Source organism: Populus euphratica, unplaced genomic scaffold, assembly GCF_000495115.2.
Source record: "Populus euphratica unplaced genomic scaffold, PopEup_1.0 scaffold414.1, whole genome shotgun sequence".
In the NCBI taxonomy this organism is placed as follows: domain Eukaryota; kingdom Viridiplantae; phylum Streptophyta; class Magnoliopsida; order Malpighiales; family Salicaceae; genus Populus; species Populus euphratica.
The window spans coordinates 240,095-244,734 of NW_011500038.1; positions in this window are offsets into that span (position 1 = coordinate 240,095).

Consider the following 4,640-nt stretch of genomic DNA (forward strand, 5'->3'; position numbering starts at 1 on the left):
TAAAATAAAAAAATAAAATAAAAATTTTAAATTTTTTAAAAAATATTTTTAAAACATAAAAATAAATTACCCCAGGTAGTTTGAAGAAAAATCAGTGACATGGATTGCTCATTAAACGATGCATTTGGAGGCGTGAAATCCTAGCTTGCAAAGCTTAGTGACGAACATGCAAGAGCAGTGTTTCGGTTTGCAGTGATGGAAAGCGCTACTACGAAGACAATCCATGAAGAAGAAGCTGTAACGGTAGGGCTGATAGACTTGCCTCAGCTCTGACGGAGCCGGCAGTTATCCATCATATCTTGTCCTTCTTATCAACAAAAGATGCAGCTGGAAGATCACAATTCTTATCAGAGGCCGGGCGTGGGAGGCTATCTGGCCAACTTTCTCATTTCTCGACCTCCATAAAACATGGTTTGATGATGATGATATTGAGATAGGCTGCAGAGATCAATTCCGTCTTCATGTTGGTAAAAAGCCTTAAACTTCACAATCTGTCTCAAATTTAGATACCAAGGTTCTCTGCAATTAAACCCCCTGACAATGGACTTACAATTATCGTTGACACATGTCTAGCATCTTTCATGAAAAGGAGGTAAGGTTCAAGAACTTGATCAGTATGGCCAAGGTATAACTTCAATATCTGCAACAAGGATTTCTTGATGGGGTTGTGCCAATATGGAGAACATGAAATCTTTCATTTGCTTTCCCTTACCGATCTTATTATGAGAGGTGTGGATATAAATGATGAAAATATATACTTAAAAATATAGAGAGACCACAAACGTCAGGAAATGAGATTACAATTGAAATATTTAAGAATATAAAGTAGAGAACACTGTAGAGCAATTAGAATCAAGGAATGAACAAGATTGACTGAAGATATTTGATACCATGAGCTCATTTATGAGTATGTTTATGATATTTTATATCTTATATTTAGGAAATGATAAGATTACAATGCAGGGGACAAGGTGAAAGGGTGGATGAAATGGATGGTTTTTTTTAACTTTGGATAAAAAGTTTATTGCATGCTTCATATTTTTAAAATTATAAGTATTGGGTCTCTCTAATTTTTGAAATTTAACAAAAAAATAATAATTTTAGTTTAAAATTTTATATTATTTTTTTATAATCAATCCAAAATTTTATTTTTTTTTTCTTATTTTTTAGTTTATGATTCGAAAATAGATAAAAAAAAGTTACTGGATTCCAACAACAAAGAAAAAAATAATTGTTGATATCGATTTTAGCTATCAAAATAATCAATCTTAATATGAACAAATTTTATTTGAGGAGAAAAACTATATTTAAATATTTTTCCCACCTTTGAATTGTCTAAAAATACAAATATAAGATCGGGAAGATTTTTTATATTGAATTAATTTTGAGTTTTTGTATAGTTGTCTAATGTTATTAATGAGTTTATCAAAATATCTAAATATTTTGAATGAAAAATAGTTAATATTTATTACAGATGAAGAAATATAATATTACATGAGCAAGTGTGAGAATGTAACCTCAAATATGAAACCCTTCCTGTTTTTTCTCCCCAACTATGACTGTATATATGCCCAGTTCAAGTTTGAAACTTCATAATATATATATATATATATGGGCTTTTGATTAAGTTGGATTTCGAAAATAATATGCCCATTAGGAGCCCAAAGCTACGCAAACGACAGCCCGGTGTACACAAAGAGTGCATGCAGGTTGGACCACCTAAATCCATTTCTTTATAAAGCTAAATGTCATTGCATTTAATTTGCTATCCAATCCCCGAGATTTACATGGAAATTTCGTGAAACATTTTATTATTATAATTTAATCTAATATACATCGTTTAAATTCGGTTTTTGTGTCTCTGCATATGTCTATTATTAACCAAATATAATTTTTAATATAAAATAATTAAACTAAACCAAACTAAATCGAATTAAACCCAGTTGGTTGAAACTAATTTCAAGTTTAATTTTAATTTTTTTATATTTTATAAAATTTTAATTTAATTGTTTTTATAAATAAAAACACCGAATAAAAAATGATTTCACTTATGCCATGTAGCGTAAAGTATCCGGTTCCCCTGTAGCGTTTTCTGTCTTCTACTCTCAGTATAGCTTGTAAAAAGAAGCAGCCTGACTTGTCCGCAATTATGGTGCGAGTAATAATAAATAAGCAATGCACCTGGAGAAGTAGTAATTGATTAATTTCTGAATGAAAGGATGGCTTTGCTTTAGCTCCACTCACTGCTCTTGAAACGGACGTGGTCTTGTCTTCCTACAGAAGAAAAGACTTTTGGTGGCGCCATGTGAAAACAATAAAATACCATCGACGACAATCATTCATCGAAATTGGATCCACAGAGTAATATCTCTCCCTCTCTCTCCCCCCTCCTTCTACATGCATTGCCACGGGTGATATGGCACAGTGGTGCCACCTGGATCCCGATGCTAGCAGGTAGCCATCAAATATATCTGGAAACACAGTATGATTATTTTGAATTTTGAATTTTTATTTAAAATAATTTTTTATATATTTTAAAATTATTTTAATATACTAATGTTAAGAAATAATTTTAAAAAATAAAATAATTTATTTTAATTAATTTCTATATAAAAAATATTTTCAACCCTCACCACAATCATAATCATAAATACTTGTCTACTTTTATAAGTAATAAATTATAATCCAATTAACATTCTCTTTCTTGTTTTAATTGTTTTTAAGTAAATTTTAAATTTAATTTTTTATATTATAAAATAAAAATAGAAAAAAACTACCAAACCCTAATAAGTCTTTGTTCATCAACAACTACCTTCTTCACAAGTCAGGACACTGAAGGTTTAAAAATTATTTTTATATTATAATAATGGTTTTTTAAAGTATTTTTTATTTTAAAATATATTAAAATAATTTTTTTTTATTTTTTAAAATTTATTTTTAATATCAACACATTAAAAAATTAAAAAATATAAAAATAATAATTAAAAATTAAAAAAAATTAATATACTAATGTTAAAAAAAAACTTATTTTAAATTTTGAATTTTTATTTAAAATAACTTTTTATATATTTTTATATTATTTTAATATACTAATATTAAAAAATAAAAAAATTTATTTTAATAAATTTCTATATAAAAATATTTTGAATCGTCATTACCATCACAATTACAAATATTACCCTACTCTGACAGCTAATAAATTATAATTCAATTAATATATTTTTTTTTATTTTAATTGTTTTTAAGTAAATTTTAAATTTTTTTTTTTTAATTGTTTCTAAGTAAATTTTAAATTTAATTTTTTATATCATAAAATAAAAATTAAAAAGAACAACCAAACCCTAATAAGTCTTTGTTGATCAACAACTACCTTCTTCATAAGTCAGGACACTGAAGATTTAGAAATTATTTTTATATTATAATAATAGTTTTTAAAAGTATTTTTATTTAAAAATATATAAAAATATTAATATTTTTTATTTTTTTAAATTCATTTTTAATATCAATACATTAAAAAAATTAAAACATAAAAATAATAATTTAAAATAAAAAATTAGTTTTTAAAAATAAAAAACAAATAACTTTTCGTTATATAATTATGATGAAAATCATGACTGGCTCTAGATGTTGGGTGAATTTACTATTGCATCTTAATTGACAGTGGTAAGAAAACCAATCACTTCTTTAATTAGTAAGTGCTTGCATTGAATGGTCATGTCAATCGGGGGTACCGCCAAGATCTACGGAAAAATGGAAACATGCGTCGTTGTTTGCCACTTCGGAGAGTTCAACGCCACATTTTATCCAAATATTTCAAAATAAATGCCCTGTGCATGCACTAAAAATTGTTTTTGAGATATTTTTTTTATATGTGTTGAAAATTTTTTATATTAGAATATTAAAATAATAAAAAATATTTTTATAAAAATAATCAAATTAAATATTAAAATAAAATCATATATTAAGCAACTAATAATTATGATTATGATTGCCCATACTTCTTATCTAAAATGATAAAATCATAACCTTTAAAGATAATTTAATTATTTAAATTTTTTATTTATTTTTTGATGGTTATAAGTTTAAATCTTTTTTAAACTACTCAAAATTTATATATTCATTAAATTTTGTAGACCATAAAATTAATTAAAATATATATAAATTGTTCTGAATATCTATAATAATAATAATAATAATAATAATAATAATGAAATGGAGAAAAATTGCTCAGCATTCTCGAATGTTTTCTGAGACTGATTTTAATTTTATTATATTAATTAATCATTCACCATCCACGCTATTGTAACCTTACACTACATGGCTAAGGGGATTTGCCTTAAAGCAGTAGATTTTCTTATACATTAATTAATTAACGGTGAAGTGCAAGCAAACCAAACATAACAATTTTCTTTTTGTCCGCGGAGGATCATTGATCACTTTCTTGAATGATCCTCACAGGTGGGACCCAGCGCTGGACTGGCCCACTTCCTAGTTATGAGCCGGCCCTTTTGACCCCTAATTACCTCAAAGTTTCCACTTGTCAACTCGCGATTACAGATTCATGGGGGTAGTAGACACATGCTAGACAACTAGCCTATGCTATGCTACGTAGACTAAAACTTTTTTTATTAAAAAAAAGG